This window comes from Chinchilla lanigera, unplaced genomic scaffold (assembly GCF_000276665.1).
Source record: "Chinchilla lanigera isolate Chin_1 unplaced genomic scaffold, ChiLan1.0 scaffold00026, whole genome shotgun sequence".
In the NCBI taxonomy this organism is placed as follows: domain Eukaryota; kingdom Metazoa; phylum Chordata; class Mammalia; order Rodentia; family Chinchillidae; genus Chinchilla; species Chinchilla lanigera.
This window is the reverse complement of record NW_004955427.1, coordinates 21,095,963-21,116,458: the sequence shown is the minus strand read 5'-3', so window position 1 is coordinate 21,116,458 and position 20,496 is coordinate 21,095,963. Positions and strand designations below refer to the sequence as shown.

General features: G+C 39.1%; 1 protein-coding gene across 7 annotated transcripts in view; it reads left to right on the top strand.

Moving 5' to 3' along the window:
* The first annotated feature begins 8,010 nt into the window (after positions 1-8,010).
* Positions 8,011-20,496, top strand: part of Golgb1 (golgin B1) — an 86,080-nt gene continuing 73,594 nt past the window's right edge. For 5 of the 7 annotated variants that reach the window (XM_013515174.1, XM_005386495.2, XM_013515172.1 and 2 more), the window contains exon 1: positions 8,012-9,173. The gene's annotated coding sequence lies outside the window, so the exon portion shown is untranslated. Of the gene's footprint in view, positions 9,174-11,409; positions 11,587-20,496 lie in introns of all 7 variants that reach the window. The other 2 variants (XM_013515170.1, XM_013515173.1) reach the window with 2 other exon arrangements.

Here is a 20,496-nt window from a genome sequence, read left to right as displayed (position 1 = left end):
TTGTGATCAAGGAGCCCCAGTCAGGCGGGAAAGAGACGCCCTGAGGGGTTTAGGGTAAATGTCACAGGCCTGACCCCCGCATGGTCAGAGGCTAGACTCAGCCTGAATGGTTCATGATTTGAAAGCCACAGAACTGACGCCCTTGTCTTAATCCTACTGCCTGCTGACCACACGGCATGGATCTGAGCCAGGATATGTCTTCATTTGGACACTCCCCCAAAATCGTAGATCCAGGAAAAAAACCACACATATAAAAATCACAGAGAGGGACTGGGGATATAGCTCAGTGGCATAAGCACTGGCCTGGCAAGTGCAAGGTCCTGAGTTCAATTCCCAGTACCCCCCGCTAAAAAAGTCACAGAGAACCAGCACTCAGGAGGCGAGGCAAGAGGATTACTGTGAGTTCAAGGCCAGCCTGGGCTACAAAAGTGGGTTCAAGGCTAGCCTGAATTACACAGTGAGACCTTGTCTCAAAAAGATAAGGAAAAAAAAAAAGACAAGGAAAAAAAAAATCACAGAGAAATGTCTTTTTGATTTTCTTTTTGTTTTTTGTGTGTGCATTGTTTTTAGTTTTGTTTTCTTTTTTTCTTTCCTTCCCTCATTTCTTCTTCACGAGTTTATTGGTCTTGGGGAACTTTTCCTTTGTCCTTCCTTGCTTATCTCTTTTTTTTTCTTTATTTTTTCCTCTTCTCACTTTAATTTTTCTCCTTTTTTCCTCTTATTTTCTTCCCTACTAATTTCTTTTTTCCCTCTTTTTCTTTTATTTTCTACTTCTCATCAGTTTTTTTCTCTTACCTTTGCCTGATTCTATAAACATCCTTCTACTTCTCAATAGGATCTTTGTACCACTTTTTCTCTCCTCCTTCTCCTATCACATAGTTTAAAATTTCAAATTTGCCCTCTTGCATTCTCCTATTACAAACTTTACATCTTTTTTTTTGATACCAGGAATCAAACTCAGGACCTTGCACTTGCCAGGCAGGTGCTTGTGCCACTGAGCTATATTCCCGGCCCCAAACCATATCATTAATAGTATAACCATAAAGCATTGTTAATCTTTTGATAGTTTATTCTGTAAAAATGCTGTCAAATTCTTTTCTACCATTAACATAGATATAGCTGTCACATTTAGTACATATTAGCTGTAAGTCAATATCTGGGTTATCAATGTTTACACCATAGTTGTGGGTTTCTTCTAGAGGGTTAAGGGTGGTACATAATTTTTTTTATGGTGTGTTCATAGTCAGTTCATCTTCGACAATACTACTATAGCCTATTTGCTTGATAATGCCAATGTTACACAATTGTCACTATTTCTCTGTAAGCCAACATTCAGGTTACCTTTGTGACATTAGCAACACTAGAGTACATTCCCAGAGAACTTGGGATGTAAATGAGGATGAAAGAAGAAGGGATAACAAAGACAGGCCAAAATTATGGCAATGCTTTAAGCACACTCAAGTTACCCAAGGAAAAATCCAGGCAAGAAGACCGGACACTGGGCACATGACTGCACCAAATCATCATCTAGGTCCTACTCCATGTGATAGCAGATATGCCTGGCTCATGGCCCTGGAGGGATTAACTGTCCCTGCGTCCAGGGAGGAGCTACGCCAGCCAAGCCTTCAACTGTTGGTCTGATAACGAGAACTGAAGGTGCCTGAGACAATCTATAGTTCTCCTGTCCACAGATATCTCTGTCTCCTGTGAGAAACCATAGGTGACCCTGGATGTCAAGGTTAAGCAATTTCAATTCCTTTTGGTTCTGTTTTAACTTCCAATCATCTCTGGAAAAACTTCCTCTAAGTCCATAGCCATAATTCCAATCAAAGCTTCTTTACTCCTGCTTTGCCATGTCAATTCAAAGATCAATATTCAACCATGAATTTTTAATTGTCCCACAGTGTCCACTTCCTTAATAGGAAGAAATTTATCAGCAAAATTAGGGGGCAGTTCTCCCATTCTGACAAGGCCAAAGCAGATTTTACCTATTAGGACTACATCAGGCCATATTTCTAGACACTCCTTAGGTTACCATAAAATATTTGCACTGCTGTTAATCCTAACTCACTGACCCGTACAGGCTCAGAGGTTAGCCACTCTTGTGAATGGGTTATTTCCCAGACTTACGCAAGCAGGCAGAACATCAGTGACCTGCCCCTCCAAGACCCCAAGGAAGTATGGCTCACTGATGGAAGTAGCTTTGTTCAAGAAGGACATTAAAAGGAAGGTTATGCAGTTTTCATTTCACAACAGGTCACAGAGGCCAAACCTTTCCCCCAGGGACCTGTGCTCAAAAATGACAGCTCATAGCTCTGACTCAAACATTGCAAAAACCTAAATACTTACAGACTCAAAATATGCCTTTCTGTTGCCACATGCCCATGCAGCAATCTGGAAAGAGGTTTGATCAGTCATCTATAAAGCACAAGCAGAAAATGCTACAACTCTTAGTTGTCATAGATTTCACCTTTTTAGGATAAAGCCAGCTCCATTTGAATTGTCCAAGGAAAAAGAACACCCTGAAGGAAGTGAACCTCTCTAAGATCTGAGGCTCCTCCTCAAAACGTGTCTCCAGTACTGCTCCAGGATTTTTTCAACCCACTCAGTCACCCATAACATTCCAAGGCAGTTGTCAAGAACATAAGCCCCAGTAGGTACGATCTACAAACTTTTTCAGCCAAAAGTGGCTGTATGAAGACAGAGACCACCGCATATTCATCATCTCTTAAAGAATTTTGGGGATTTCTCAAGGGGAAATGAGGGAGGGGGTTAGGACCACAGCAGTCCGATGACCAAGTGGGTGGGACGTATCAATCATGGAGATCCAGGACGCGTGCAGAAAAACAGCTCCCAAGCCCTTTACCCAGGACCACTCAGAAAATGCTACCTTCAATTCTTCTGGCATGAGATCAAAGAGATTTTTGATAGGACAGCCTATATCTGATATCAGCCTTAGGAGTGGGTGATATAAAAGATTTACATTAACTTCATTGCCACTATGCTCTTTCACAGTGGTTTGCTGTCACCCTGAAGAGTACTCTTTTCCTACCTCTAGCAACTGAGAGCCTATCTTTTGCACATTTCCTGTCCAATTCTTTGTTCAGGACAAAAAGAGTCAGGTAAGAAGCTCTAAAGGGAGTTCACAGCACCCCAGGATCCTGGTAATAGTGTTATGTATTATAATGTCTGAACTTGAATCCTGGCTGCATTGCTTATAACATGCACAGCCTTGGACAAGAAATTCAGCTTCTTTATACTTTAGGAAATTAAAAATGATGGCACAGAGACCAGCAGCAAAATATAGCCTTTCTGGGATACAGAATCAAGATTACCTGGGAAACAGTTTTGTGAAGAAAAAAGAAGTAGATCTCTGGGAATTGGGTGGGAGCCAAAAAAAACCCCAAAAAACCAAACAAACAAAAAAACCCACAAGTAACTAGAAACCAGAGAAAAGTTGGAGAAACAGCACAACACAGAGGAAAGAATGATGCAATCTGGAAAGCTTAACCCAGCTCCTGAGGAGGACCTGTTTCCACTGACACATCAGAGAGGGTCAGCAGCTCCCAGGAAAAATGGGACTGAGCTGGCAGCCCTAACCCTATGAAAAGACCATGGCTGCTGTAAAATGCAACAACAGCATGTGGTTTTACTCAAAGTGGCTGCTTTTGCATGGCAGGCTAGAGTTGGAGAAGAAATTCAGTACAATGCCTACCATTTTTGAGAGGGTTTAATCAGGAGCTATATTGGGAAGGGGTTAATTGTTTAAGACTGAGCCACAGAACAACTATAGAACAGTTATACTTCAGAGTTTTCAGTGTCACTCTACCACAGTGACTGGGTGGGAGATGGCCACAAGAGACATCTGTGCAAAGGGAGCAAGGTAAAATGGACCTCCTGAGAAGTTTAACCTGAGGCAGGGAAGGATATGAGGCCCTGTCTTCTGTGCTGAGTTGCCAAGATGGTTGGGGATGGTTTATATATTTTTTCAGAGGGGACCAGATCTGAAATTGCAGGTATTAAATTCAGCAAATTGCTTGAACCCCTGCCCTGCTGCCTACATAGAGCAGAGAAGTCAGTGGTCTGTTTTCTTTCCCCATCTACCAATGTGAGCAACAATATGCTTGGAGGGTTTCTACAGCCTTGGATGTATGAAAAGGGGCCTCTAGATTGGGAGGCAGCACCTCAGAAACCCACAGGCCATAAAGCTGTATGGAGAAAACCATGACTTGGTGTGCACAGAGGAGCATAGAAAGGGTGTCCTACTGGGGTAACCTATCGCCTTAGAGTGGAAATCACTGACAATGCCCAGCATGAAAAGCAGAGTAAACTTAAGCAATCACACACAAAAATGTGAGTGTGGAAGGAAAATGGGTCTTTTCTCTTCCACATATCTGGTGGATTCCAATACTGCAGATGCTAGAAAGAAATTTTTTTGACATTTCTTTTTTCTCATTCCTTTTTTCTTCATTGGTTTTGGAGATTTCTGTTGTTTTCTTTCTCTTTTTTTTTTTTTTAATCATTTTTCTCTTTTTTCTTCCTGTTGGCTCTTTTCTGTTACTTTTATCTATTATTGTTTTTAACTCCATTTTCTCTCATCCCTTTCATCTTCCTTTGTTCTATTTTTGAAGTTTTACTTTCATTCTCACATTTCCTACCACCTCCACCTTTACTAGTATAACCATTAAGGTCTATTAATCTTTCAATATTTAGTTAACACTTTGCTATTAAGGCTGAATTCTTTTCTATTGTTAATGTTGCTACAGCTTTTGCAATCAGTAGATATATACAGTATGCCAGTATTTGTTTTGTCTTTGTGTCTGTAATTATAGATCTCTTTTCTATGGTTAATGGGGTACAGTAGTAACTTCTAATGGTTTTTATGGTGTGTCAGTATCCAGTTTGACTCAATATTGTTGCTCATTGTATCAGTGAGGGTTCACTAGAGTAGCAAATTTAATACAAAATCTTTATATATATGATATATAAAAACGAAGGCTGCAAAATGGTTTACTACATACTAGATGAGTCAGAGGATCCAGCTGAAAGTTGAAAGCTTGGAGTTCACTTCAGAGTCTGATGTGAGCTTGCATTGCAAAGCCAAGGGTCTGTGTTGAAAGGCTGAAGAGTGTGATGAAAGCCTGAATAAGTGGAGATGAATGACCAAAGGTGATGGCAAAGAGCAGAGCTCAAAACAATTATAGTGAGGGACCTCAATACCCCACTGTTAGAAACAGACCAACCAGTCAAAACATCAACAAAGGCATGTCATAGTTAAGCCAAAGTTTTGAACCAATGGACTTAGCAGATATATATATAAAGTGCCCCACCCAACAATAGAATATACATTGTTTTCAGCAGCACATGGAACTTTGTACAAAATAGACCACACTAGCCTATAAAGCACGCTTAAGTAAATAAAAACAATCAAGATTATCCCATGCATATTATCAAATCATAGTGCAATGGAATTAGAAATCAATGGCAAAAGAAACCACAGAAATTATGTGAACACATGGAAATTAAACAATACAATCTTAAATAACTAATGGGTCATAGAAGAAATCAAGGAAGAAATTAGACAGGCCCTAGACAAAGAATAATGATATTATAGCATACCAGAGCCTACGGGACACAACGAAGACAGCTTTAAGAGGCATTACAGCTGTGAATGTGCACATCTGAAAAGCAGAATGAGTGAGCCCAAATGAATAACCTAATGATGTACCTCTTAGTCCTAGAAAAACCAAAACAATCTAAATCCAAAGCTAATAGAAGGAAGGAAATTATAAAGATCAGAAATTAATGAAATGGGGTCTAAAAAAATAAATAGAATCAATGAATTGAGGAGCTGATTCTTTGAAAGAATAAACAAACTCTTAGCCAGTCTTACCAATAAAGAGAGAATCAAATTAATGTATTTGGAAATGAAAAACATGAATCACAACAGATAACACCAAAACCCAGAAGATTATTGGCAACTATTTTGAAAACCCATACTCTAATAAACTGGAGAATTCAGAAGAAATAGATAAATTCCTAGATACATACGAATTTCCAAAACTGAACCAAGAAGATGTAAGAACCATGAATAATCCAATAACAACCAATGAAATTGAAGCAGTAATAAAAAAGTACTAACTATGGATAATGTTTTTTGTTTTCATTTTGAAACAGGGTCTCACTATGCAGATTAGCTTGGCATTGAACTCACTGTGTAGTTCAGGGTGGCCTTGAACACATGGTGAGTGCTGTGTGTGAACACATCCTGAGTGCTGCAATTATAGATATGCACCACCATACCTGGTTAAAAGCTTGCCGAATATGAAAATCCCAGGACACAATGGATTTGAGTGAATTCTACAAAAACTCCTACAACAACCTAACACCAATACTCCTCAATTCTTTATCTTAGTTACTTTTCTATTGCTGGGACAAATTACCTGACACCCATAAGTTTAAAGAGAAAAGATTTATTTTAGCTCATTGTTTGTAGAGGTTTTGGTCCATAGTCAGCTAGTTCCAAAGCAGGACAGTATGGCAGAGGGACATGGCAGAGGCAAACAGTTCACAGTATGGCAGGCATGCGGCAGGAATTAGCAAGCTTTTCTTTCCCTTTTTATGCCATTCACTGTACAAGGCTATTGGTTGGTGCCACCCACAATCAGGGTGGGCCTTCCCATGATCAGCACCTAGAACTATGCTAAACCAATCAATGGAATAATCCAGTTATCATACACCTGCAATCCAGTATTGCATACCCCCATGATCCAGTCACTCCCCAAAGCTCCACCTATGAGTGCATGAGGTTTGAGAGGAAATCTAATTATAAGCTAGAATATTCTGCCCCTGGCCCAAACAGATTCAAGTGCACCCCTTTATACAAAATGCATTTACTCTATCTCTAAGAGTTGCCAAATCCTAACAGGTTCAGCCATGGCTGTAAAGTCCATGTCCAAAGTCTCCTCTGATGTAGTGTCTACTGGTGATCCCAAAGGCCTCCATGAAGAAATGCATCAGTGTAATCATGTATTTCAAAAGTCTACTAAAATTTTAAATTAACAAAAAGATATTCAGCCTCATTAAACATCAATTTATTTGTAATATATCATAGGTGGATTGTTAATGAGGATAAAGAGCATAATCTATATAAAAGTAGTTGACATGGTATGTAGCAGTGTGAGATTAACATTTCAGAATGATCTATAAAGCTCTTGGTGTTTCAGGGAAAACAACAAAATGATTATGTCTAAATATGATGTCTGATACGAGTTTCAGCATTGCAGTTAATCAGAGTAAGGGTTGTGGGAGTGAGGGTGGTCTATTATCTTTTAGGTGCTCAGTTTGTTACAAAAATACTGATATGCTACTGTGACTGGAGGTAGCTGGCATTCCAAGGCGTGCATGATAATTCCATGGACTACCATTTGATCATCACAAGAATAAAATTACTGAGTTCTACCGTAGGAAACTGTAAAAGTTGGACTACAAAGGGAAGATAAGGAAAATACAAATAACATACAGAACCTAGGCATAGAATGTATGGCATTTCAGGTTTTATTCTCAAGAGACTGTGATTATTTCATTACAGTTCCATTCTTCCTCTGTGTGTTCCCCTGCCTTTAGCCCTGAGATCTAGGCCCTTTCACGCTAAGATTCATGACCCTGTTTTTGTTCCCGTTAATTACCTTCTAACTGTGCTCTGGTTACAGTGTCCTACCCTAAACTCTTCTACCTACCAGTGGTTTCCCTTTCCTATGTCTCTGGTTTCTTTTATAGATCTTATACCTTTTTGATTCAATAAATAATGAATATTCTAGAATGTTCTGGGACTTGGAAGTATCAGTTGAGATCAAGACACAAAATCCCTGTTTTGTTAGAATACTCTAATAAGGAGAACGAAAATGAAACTATTAAAATACATAGGGGAAAGAGGGCAGGGGATATAGCTTAGCAGCACAAGCGCCTGCCTGGCAAGCGCAAGGTCCTGAGTTTGATTTCCAGTACCAAAAAAAAGAGAGAGAGAGAGAAACAAACCATAGGGGAAAGAACAGCAATAAAGAGGTATGGTGCATGTGTAGTACTACAATTTTATGTGTGTAGCCAAGAAAGCTTACTGAGCTGCCTTTTGAGCTTCAAAAGATTCTACAATCATTTGGATAAAGCCGCCCATATAGTGGACTAAATGAATGGTTGGTACACAATAAAATGTAATAAATTCAAACTGACATTATTTCTATTGCGAAGAAAGTGCCTGAGATGATTCTTGGTAGCTGGATGTTATTTTCCCCTTTCCTTAGGGCCCTGAGGTGAGCATGCATGATTTCAGTCTCTTGCTGGAGCTCCTCACTGACTCATTCCAGAACTTGAGCCTCAAATCTCACCACTGCTTCAGGTCTAGCTGAAGTGCCACTTCCTAGGACATACTTTCTTCCTATTCATTATTTTCTCTCATAGTCACGTCCTTAAGAGTCATTGCTGATCCTCTTTCATGTAGACGCCACCTTCGAGTCTTGAGTTCTGTCACTAAATGGACAGAATGGAGTCCGTCGGCAAATGACAAGATCATACTAAATGATCAACTTTTTTGGCTCTAAAACTTGTGACTCTAAAAGCAAAATCTACATTCCCGCTCCCTTTTCATAGATCATTCAATAATCCCAAAGGCAGCGGGTGCCATCGATCCAAAGCTTCCGCAGAAGCCCAAGCCATACACTGGCCCAGTCCAGTCAACTTCCCGGAGGAACTGCATGCTCTGGAATATCCACCTCACAAGCGAAACGCCTGACCTTTCCTGGAACGCCCGCCCTCCCGGCACTTCCGGTCCGTCTCCAGATCTTCTTCCGGGACACTGCTCTCATTTGATCCCGCCCTTCACCCTTCCTTAGAGTCCATTGGCTTTTTCTTTGAGGAAGCAGAGGATTTTCCGGCGTTGATTGGTTTCTGTCATTGTGGACGGTTAGTTACAAACAAGGCGTGCCTGGTCTCCCTGGTAACGCTCTACTCACGGCCCCGATTGGTTGATATCCTAATCCCGTCTTCCGTCCCAACAGCGAGTGGTTGAGTCCCTGGAGGGGAGCGGCGGTGGTAGGTGTCGTGTATGGGGTTCCTGAGCTGACGTGGCTCAGATTGGGAGAGGGGCAATTCGTGCTTCCCGCGGCTGCGGCTTGCAGGTGAGTGGGGGACACTCCCGAACTCCTCCCCTCGGCGAGTGCTGTAACGGTCACCCCCGCCACCTGGGCCGGCGCTTGCGAGGCAACCTGTCGAGTCCCCTTCCTGTCAGCCTTGCCCGGATTGAGTCCGGGTTGGCCCTTCACCCGCTTCCCTCTGCTCACCAGGCCTAGCTGTAGTCATCGTCACGCCTGTTGCCCCCTCTGGAGAGTTTTGTGGCCTCCCTGCATGGCCTCGGGGCACATACACTCGGTATGCCCCCTCTTGGTACTTCTTGGAGAAAGGCGCCCTGGTCAGTCCTGTCAGCACGGCCTCGTTTCCTGAGCGGCCTGTTGAGGCTGCCCTTCGTACGCATCCGAGGACGGGAGAACCTGTCCCGCCCTTGCGCTCTAGCCCTAAACAAACTTAGTGTCCCGGATGGGAGGCGGGACCCAAACAATCAAAGGTCTTGAGGCCGGAGGTCGAAGAAACATTGGAGATGTTAATGCAGACGGAGGCCTGTCAAAGATTCCGCTAATGCAAATGGATCGCTGGAAAGATGAAAAGACAGGACTGAACCCTTTGATCTCATCGACGCTAAAATCCCAGGAGTCAGAGGTGGGCGGGTGTTAGAGGAAAGGGACCTTGAAGAGCGTTCTGGAGGAAAAAGAGCTTGATTTGATTGTATGGAGTGTTTATTGTGCTTCGCAGGGAGGGTGAGGCCCTTGATGAATAAGGACTTTGTCAGACTTATTTAAAGAGCTCCAGACTACAATTTTAGGAACAGGACAGAGTTATTTAAAATCATGGATAAGTACTTACACGTTTAGAGGTAGCTGAAAACTCTGCAAGGGAATTTTCTTCCTGCTTCAGCCTCCTGAGTGCTGGGATTACGGGTGTGTGCCACCACCAGGAGTTTTCTTATCGTGGTGAAGCACTTATATAATATATACCTTCCTTCATGTGAGCCATAGTATGCATGCTATTCTGCATCTCTTTTTTGCCATATAAGAATATATACAGGGTAAGCAAGCACTCCTAATCTGAAAATATGAAATCCGATGTGCTCCAAAATCTGAAACTTTTTGCGTACTGATGTAAAGGCATAGGTGAAAAATTCCACACCATGTAACTTTATTTCATGAACAAAATTATTGAACATTGTGTAAAATTATCTTCAGGCTATGTGTACATAGTATATATGAAACAAATTTGGTGTTTAATCTTGCTTCATCCCTAAGATACGTTATTATGTATATGCAAATATTCCAAAACCCTCCAAAAATTCAAAATATGGAACGCTTCTGGTCCCAAGCATTTTGGATAAGGGCTGGTCAGCCTGAATCACACATTTGCAATATACATGAGGGTAAAACTACCTCATTCTTCTACATGGCTACACAGCATTGCCTGTAGAAATATAGAAACTGTAGTTAACTGTCCCTTGTTTTTTTTTTGTTTTTTTTTTTTTTTTTTTTTTTTTTTTGGTTTTTTTCCGGTACTGGGAACCGAACTCACGACTTTGCGCTTGCCAGGCAGGTGCTTTTGCCACTGAGCTAAATCCCCAGCCTTAACTGTCTCTCGTTGATGGACATTTAGATTGTTTTCAGTTATTACCCATCAGACACTGCTGTAGTGAATATCTGTGGTGCTACACTGAGTCCTATCATTTTAGTTTGTGTACTGTTTTAAAAAATTGCATGTAGCACTATTAATATAATGTCCTCAGACCCTCATCCCGGTTTTCAGCCCAGGTGAAGAAATATTGGGTGATGAGGTTATGCAGAAAATGAAATGTTTCGTGTGTCTCTACCAGCCTAGGAGCTCTGTTGAGGGCTGGGGGTGTGGTTCAGTGGTAAGAGCATTTGTCTAGCATGTGTGAGGCTCTGGGTTCAATCCCTAGTATTGCGTGCCCGCACATGCATGCACGAACACACGCACACACAAGCACAAAAGGAAAGCTTTGTCAAGTTGTGTGATTGGACAAATTACTTAATTTCCTTGTGCCTTAGTTTACTTACCTTTAAATTAGAGATAATGATAGTACCTGATGCCCTAGGGTTGTTTTATGAATAAAATGAATTAAATAATGAAGTTATATGTAAACCAACTGGACCTACACTTGATGGGGTTGTGCTGTGTATATATTGTAGCTACTGTTTCTAAACTTATTTAATGAACATGTTACATTTTGTATTATGAAAAATCACTTCTAATTTTCTTGTAAAATTACTTCATATTCAGTGTGTTTTTTTCCAGCCATCTAGTGCTATCTTCCTATTAGTTATTCAACCTGATTCGAAAATTAAGAAATTAAGGAAAACTGCTGAGGTCCAACTAAGTATACATGAAATGACTTTGAGGAGTGACCTCACTGGAATGGAAATCTCACCATCTTCTTAGTTGTTGCTGTGGGAATGTGATTTAAGTTCCAGAGTAAGTGGCACATGCACTGCCTCTCCAGTTATTTTGCTTATTTTCCCACGCACATTGTACTCCTTCTATGGCCAAGGATATGCCTTATATTCCTTTATTTTTATAGTTCTTAGTATAATGCTACAAATCAGGTACTTTAAAAATAAGTAATTGTTGACGAGTAGTGAAGGCTTTGAACAAATAACACTATTTTGCCATGCCACGTCAACATACGAGTGTTGAGGTCTTGTGGCAGGGTGTGTGTAAGGTGTGGCCAGCATGGACTTTGAGGGATTGTTTTATTTGCCTGAATGTTTTATAGAATCCTGGCCTCGGCATGAAGCTCACGTAGTCCAGGCCTGTCCCATTTTGCAGTTAAATACTAATTCTTTCCTTAGCTGCTCTTCGTGTTCTGGTGCTTTCTAAAACAACAAGAGTATTGTCCAGCAGTCACACTTTCCATGCATGGATTTATTACTATGAACATGAGTATTTTCCCATTTACTTATTTTTATATGTGCATTTGCCCATTTCTGGGGGAGACTCATCTTCCTTCACTTAGCTCCATTGTGGCTACTTAGTGGCTGTCATGCCCTCAGCTTCTCAACCCTTGAGCCACAAATGTAGTCAGCTGTACATGAAATGACCTTCCTTTACATTTTCTTAATGTTTCCAGTTACAGAACTAACTCTTGAATCATGGAGTCATATTGGTGGGCTATAGAATGGCCTTTGTCCATCTTCATTTTAGGGTGAGGAAACTGACATTCCTAGGATAAAGTGACTTAACCAGTGTGATAAAACTGCTTCTTGGCGAGCCAGGACTGAAAGCTCCATTGCCTGGCTCCCAATTTGTCACCTCTTTTTGTGTATCTTTCAGATTGTTCCATCAGTCTATGAGAGACTCCTATAAAGAGTCCTTTTACTAAAGAAGCTGTTTTAAGTGCTATATCCTTAGTAACTTCCCAGATTTTCTCATTTAAATACATATATTTTCACTCTTAAAATACACGTATTTTGAATGGTTATTTGAGAAAAGTAATCCATTCTCCGTTTAGAGCTTTTAAATCTTTTTCTATTGCTTATTTAACTGAGGAACGTTTGACATGTCCTTAATTTCTCCGAATGTCAATTTTCTCCATCTATAAAATGGGAGTGATAATAATACTTAGCTTGCAGATTCTGTTAAGATTAAGAGAGCATTATATATGAACTGTCTGTTGTTTTCACTTTGCAATTAAATATTTCTTAGTAATTGTTGCCATTAATAGTTTTACTGTTTTGTGTTCATGTGTATATATCCTGCCTGTATAATGATTTATAGCAGGACACTGCTAGAAACACATACTGGTAGGGAAGATAAATTAGAATCTCATTTGTGGTAATAGTAGGGGAGAGAGGAAGGAAATTACAGTTTGATAAGCGTTCAGCATTTGCTTTTATTCTTTATCTTGGTTTTCTTGAGACAAGGTCTTACTATATAGTTCAGGCTGGCCTTAAACTGACTATGTAGCTAGCCCAGGCCAGTCCTGAACTCAAGGTGATCCTTCTACCTTGGTCTCCTGAGTGCTGTATCTAGCTAGGATTTTAATTTTATATAAAACTAAATTTCTGCATAAATGGAAAAAATTTAGAATCATATTTTCACAATGGAAATTACGTAAAATAAGACTTACCATAAATCTTCTAATGGTGATATACAAGTGTTGGATTTACAACATCCCACCTTGGTTGCGTGAGTGTGTGTACATCGGCTTATAAACACATGATATCTTTACATTTTCCTGACAGGGTACACCTTAAAAATAGTTGAAAAATGTTGTGAATTTCAGTTCTGTTCTGGTTAGTTTTTAAAATAGTGGTAACAGCAGTAGTGGCCAATTTACTTAAAACAGAAAGTGTGAGTCCAAAGAACAGGGCTGCAGTAGAGGCGGGGCCGGGGATTGGTTGGGGAATCTGAACTAAAAGTGTGGATAAGTGGGCAGTGAGTTAGGTATATGTAGGTCACAGTGTGTGATGAGGCTGAGACTTAAACATAAAAATCCCCTGGTGAATATGCATGCTAATTACTCCAAGTTGGTTATTACCTGATGTTTACATGAATTGAGATATCACATTGCCTCATAAATTGCACAAATGTTATGCCAATAAAAAAGTAAAATAAAGCCATAAAAGAAACTCCCAGTGGATATCTCTAAATATATTTGCTTAATGAAAACTTCCATTAATTTTCCTAAAAATTTTATTGTAAGAAAAAACACAGGTATAAAAAACCACACTATTGAATATGCTTACCCTCATGAGCTACTCTCAGGTAGCATTCTTTTCATAGCTACCAGGTGAGGAAATACAGGCTGGATGTGGTGGTGCATGCCTATAATCCTAGCACTTGGGAGGCTGAGGCAGGAGGATCACTACAAGTTCAAGGCCAGCCTAGGCTACAAAGGGAGTTAAAGCCTAGCCTGAACTGCACAGTGAAAACCTGTTTCAAAAAGACAAAAAATAAAAACAAAACAAAACAAAAAACCAGCTTGGCTAGTCCTAGAAACGCTTCCATATTCCCATCCTACTCAGAGCCCTCTCTTTTTTCCCAAAAATAATCACTTCCTTGTGGTTTCTTTTACAATTTTTACTCAAAAGTGAATCCTGACTTTGTAAAAACTTGATATCTTAAGTCTTTTCCTTACAATAGTGTTTTGAAGAGCGTAGGTCTTTTGACCTGTGCAGTTTGCCACAGTCTGGGAGTTACTCATTCCTTGGACAGTTGCGCATGTTCCTCTGACTACTGTATTTCCTAGTTAGGCAGCGGGCAGGGAGGCTTTATCAGACTGAGGCAGGACTACAGGTGGTATGTTCTTTTATCAGGAGCTTCATAATAGCTGATTTTTTGCTTTTATTAGCTGTTGATGCTTGGTGTCTAGATCCTGAGTTCATTAGGGCTTATAAATGTTAGGAAAGGTTTTTTTCTTTTATCAGTTGGAATACTAAGAAGTGTTATGAGTTTTATAAGGAGATCCATGCTTTCTAGTATTTGCTTCCTGTAGGGTAAAGATCAAATAGGAAAGGCAAGATAAATCCTTATATATATCTAGTTTTCAAGATAATTGGTTCAGATGGTGACTAGTTTATTATTATTTGCTCATGGATTTTAATATATTCTGTGGATTTTAATTTGTTGAAATTCTTCTATAAACTCAGACTGTCCTTTTAGCCAGTGGGAACCTCTTCAGTTTGGTGCTTGAGTCCTTTTGATGTGACTAGTAGTCTTTCATATCTTTCTTTTTAACCTGTGTGATGAGCTATTTCAGACTTATTTTGTACATTCCTTTCTTTAGAACTGGAATCAGCCATTTCTCTAAGAAATGAGAAAGGTATTTTAAGGTCCAAGTCTAGGCTAGAGATAATCATGGCTTCTCAGTTTGTCAGTGTAAGCCTTTTTAGTGGACAAAGTCAGGAAAATGTAAAGTATAACATTGAATATCTTGTAAGTTCATATTGATACTTCCAGTTGAAATTGAAGATCAGTTTATATTTTGGGGTTTTTCATTTCTTCTGTGCTACATTAGTATCTTCTTTCTCATAATGAAAATATGCTAGAATTACTAATTACTCAGTTGTTTTAATCTCATATTCTACATACAATAATTTGGAATCACAATGCTACTTTGGATTATTAAAAGGTTTTAAAAGATTTTTTTTTACATATTCTATTTACATTTTCCCCATTTTTTTTATAGCTGTCCTGTATATTATCAGAGTATATAATCATTACGTACTAGGTTGTCTCCCCCTAGTCTTTGTCTTAGTTCTATCAGTAACTCTGCATTTCATTAATGTTTACCACCAGTCCTTCTAATAGTGTCTTTTTACTCATTTTTCTCCATAGTAGAATCCTTAGAAGAGGTTTACGGGAAAATGTCCCATGAATTTTCCTGCTTGTTCATAACATTTTGTCTTTGGTCTTTGTATCTGAAATTCATTTTTGGTAGAAATAAAAATATTGGCTCATTTTTCCTTTTCTTGAATATCTTCAATCTGTATTCATTTCTCTTCTGGCAAAAACATTGCTGTTGAAAAGTCTGGTACAAATCTTACTTTCTTTATCTGACTAGTTATATAAACTCTTGGTCTAAATCCTAAAGAATTTTTTTTTTTTGTCCCTTTGAGACAGGGTCTGACTGTGCAGTTCAGGCTGGCCTTGAACTCACTTTGCAGCCCAGGCTGGTCTCAAAATCGCAAGGATTCTCCTGCCTCAGCCTCCCAAGTGCTGGGATTACAGGCATGCCCCACCACACCCGGCCAATTAATTTTTTTTTTTTTTGGACTTTTTTAAAGTTTGTTATTTTTACTATATTGTTTTATTAGTCATCTGAATTGATGTTCTCAGGAACATGATGGCTTTTTCAAAATGTTTCTTTAAAATTTCAGGTAAGTGTTATTTGATTAAGATTTTCTACATTTTTCCTGTTCCATTGCTCTTATTTTTCTTCAGAGAATCCTATCATCCAAATTGCTTATGTTCAACATTACTTTCTCTTAAATCCTATTTAATTCTTTCTTTGAAAAAAAATTTAACATAAATAATTAGGAATAGCGATTACTATAGAAAATTTGCAAAAGTAGTATGTAGCTCCACTATACCCTTCACCCAGTATTCGCATGTTACATTAGTAATATTTAATATTAAGAACCAGCTTTGGGATATGCCTATGAACTACATTCTAGACTTTGTTCATATTTCATTAGTTTCTCTATTAATGGCCTACCTCTAATCTAAGATCTAATCGAGGATATCACATTGCACTTAGTTCATTTTTTTCTTTTTTTAAAGTCAAAATAATTGTAGAATCATGTGCAGAGGATAAGGAATAAAACAGATATCCCTTAGGCAACCTCATTAATTTCCCCCAATGGTTACATTTTGCAAAACTGTTTCATAATGTCTTGTAACCAAGATATTGACATTGATACATTTTCTAGTTTTACTTGTATGTTATTTGTATATGTATATGTGTATATTAAGTTCACAATTTTATTACCTGTCTAGGTTCCTGTATCTGTCCCCATAGTGAAGATGCTGAAATGTTCCAACATGAGATCTCTTGAGTGGTCTTGTTATAACCATAGCCACACTCTATACAAGCTTTCCTAACTGCTAGCAACCACTATTTTTTCCCCCGTTCTAGCATTTTGTCATTTCAAAAATATCACGTAAGAGTAGAACGATATAGTGTAGACTTTGGGATTAGCTTTTTCATTCAGCATAATCCAGCATAATCTGGAGATTCATCTGAATTGTTGAGTGTATCAATAGTGTGTTCCTTCTTATTGCTGAGAAGTATTCCATTGAATATATATACCTCAGTTTGTTTAACCATGGACTTGCTGAAGGATAACAGGCTATTTCTAAATGTGTTCCTTTTCTTTGTGTGTGTTTTGTATGTGTGTGTGCAGTGAACATTCATGTACAGATCTTTGTGGGAACTAAAATTTTAATTTCTTGGGATGGGGGCTGGCGATTTAGCTCAGCGGCAAAGCGCCTGCCTGGCAAGCGCAAGGTTGTGAGTTCGGTTCCTGGTACTGGAGAAAAACAAAACAAAACAAACAAACAAAAAAAAAAATTTCTTGGAATGAATGACTAGGAATGGAATCACTGGTTTATAAGGCAGTGGCATGGTTAATTTTTAGGTAACTTCTTTTATGTAAAAAAATTATCTTAAATGCATGTTATTCATTTTCCTCTTCTAGTTCCATCTTTATTTCCAAAGTGATTTAAAAATTTCAAATCAATTTATTTGTAGATTTTTCAATATTCCATGTATATTTTTTCATGTCTTATGTCATTTTTAATGCCTTCAATTCATTTAATAAGGTTAGTAGGTTATAGTGTTGAATTGTTTTGAGCATGGCTCTGACATGCTTCTATTTCTGTAGAGGTATTATACCTTTTATTTTTGAAGTGATTGTTTTCCCCACATTTTTATTAGTGCATATTGGTTATACAGATTAATGAGTTTCATTTTGGAAAATTTTTACATGCACATAACCAATTTTAATCATCCTCCCCCATGGCCTCCCTCACTCCCAAGCTGCGTTTCACAAGTTTTGGAGGGATTTCAATGTGTATAATGCATTTTGATCCTATTCATGCCTCTTATTACCCACCCTTACACCCATTATTCCCCCTCCTTCTTCTCTTCCTCTTGTCTAATACTGTTCTTCCCTTCTGCTTTCTTGTCATCTTATTAGGATTCTACATATTAAAGAGAACAGGTGATATTTGTCTTCAGAATTTGACATATTTCATTCAACATGGTGATCCAACTGTTTTTCTGCAAATGACAAAATTTTCTTCTTTTTAAAAGGCTGAATAATACTCCCTCGTGTATATATACCATGTGTTATTTATCCATCCATCTATTGATGGGCACCTAGGCTGGTTCCATATCTTGGCTATTTTATATTGTGCCACAGTAAACGTGGATATGCAGGTATCCCAATGGAATTCTGACTTTAATTGGTTTGGTATTTACCAGGGAGTGGTATAGCTAGATCAAATCAAATAGTCTCATCAATAAATGTGCAAAAGATTTGAACCGAAAAGAAGATGCAAAAAGACCAGAAAGTATATGAAGAAAATGCTTGACATCTTTAGCCATTAACGAAATGAAAGTCAAAACTTCATTGAGATTCCATTTTATCCCAGTCAGATTGGCTATCATCTATAATACAAAAGGAGTACATGCTGGCAAGGATGTGGTGGATGAGGAGGAGTGCTTCTACATTGTTGATGGAAATGTAAATTAATGTAGCCGCTGTGGAAATCAGAATGGAGGTTTTTCAAAAAACTAAAACTAGAACTCCCACTTGACCCAACTGTATCACTCTACTTTCTTGTAGTAATTTAGTATGGAAATTGCAATACTTTTCATTGCTCATTTTTATGTGAATTTAATGTTGCTGAACTTTAGAAGATTTGTTTTATATAGCTTTTCTAACTTTACAGAGTTCCTTCTCATGATGTTTCCTGATATAGCTCAAAAATATAGCAGATGGGTTTCCTAAGATTTCCTGGCTCTCCTTCCTTGCCACCTTCCCCTCTCTTTTGTCTGGGCCTTCTCTTTCCTTAGTGGCTTAATTTTAATTCTCCTTTCCACAGATACTCTTCTTGTCATAGGGCTCTGTCTGGAAAGAGAGCACCACCTCTTCAGCTTGGATAGTTTGGAGGGGCCAAGACTACCTCAGGCCTAGAGGCCCCTTACTTTTACAGTAGCCCTCTTTCTGTGATTTGGTTGACTGCTATCAACAACTGGTCCAAAAAAAATAGGACATGGGAAATTCCAGAAATAAACAATTCATAATTTTAAACAATTTTTTATTATAGTATGTTATTATAATTATTCTATTGTTAGTTATGGTTATTAACCATATAGTGTACCTTATTTATAAATTAAGCTTTATCATAGATATGTATGTAGAGGGAAAAACATTACTGTGTTTCTTAGTCACTTTCCTTGTCACTGGGACACAGTACCGAGTAACTGTGATGTAAAGGAGGACTGATTTATTTTGGCTCACGTTTCAGTAGTCTTAGTCTTCCACACGACTGGCTGGCTGACTCCAGACCGAAGCAGCTTGGTGGAAGGACTGGCAGAAGAAAGCTGTTCACATACTGCCATCCAAAAGGCAGAGGAAGAAGCTAGCTAGGGGGATACATCCTAGGAGGTCATGCCCCCAGTGACCTGTCTCTTTGGGCCGTATCCTATCTTCTAACATCAGATAAGTTGTAATATCCCATAATTTAAATACCTTCCACAAGTGCATGAGGCTCTTGGGGGCATCTACATCTAAACCATAATACTATAGTACTATTTATACCACTAGGGGTCCTGGAATGTATCTCCCACCTATGAGGGAGGGACTCCATTATTGGAGTTACTGTTAGTAGAGTAGTGTCTGGGTTACTTTTCTCTCATTGCTGAGCCAAAATACCCAGTGCCCAAAATTAAGAAAAGAAAAGTTTATTCAGCTCACAGTTTGTAGAGGTTTCAGTCCATGCTCAGCTGCTCCAAGGGGGAGTGGCAGGTGGCAGAGGGCAACAGTTCAAGGCAGCAGGAAACAGCAAAGCAACAAGAGCAAAAGGGAGGAGCAGCCATAAGCAGCCTCATTTCCTCCCTTACATTGTATGCAAACTACCCACCCCAGGGCTGGTGTAACCCTCACACCCATAATCCCAACATTGGACCCTGGATCAATTGTAAACTCTAGAAGCCCACCCCATGACTGTATGAGGCTTTGTGGGGACGTGCAGACACAAACCATAACAAGTAAGAAGGCCCCTCTTGATTTCGGCTGCTTTTCTTTAACTGGTTTGGCACATTTAGTAGTAAATGCCAACTGACTCTTTTGTGGTTCTTTTGGTGTCAGGTCTGTTGCACTTCTGTGGCTACCCTGTTTCCTCCCATACGGAAGTCAGTGACAATCAGATCTTGAGGCTCTTGGTGGTTTGTCTATTTCCACATTTACTTAAGAAGGAATCTTTTAGGTAGTTTTTTTGGTAAGGTCTATTCTTAGGTTTTGGTGGTACTATCTGGTTGCTTTCTTTGTTTTTATTCAAGACTCCATAGGGTACGAAATCTGTCCTGCCTGTGATACAGCCATCTTCTCTGAATCCCTTCAGTTTGTGCTTTTGTTTGCTTATTCCCAAAAGTGATCTGAAAAAAATATAAAGATTAAATGCTTCTATTTGATAAGTTAGGTTCTGTTATGCTTTTGTTTTGTTAATGCAAATCTTTGTGCCTAGAAAAGATTCTTTAATGTGGTACTCACTTCTTCATCAGAAATTCTTCATCGAAAATTAGGCAGTTGTAGCTCAGTGGTAGAGCACTTTGGTAGCTTATGTGAGGTCCTAGGTTTAACCCCAGCACAAAAC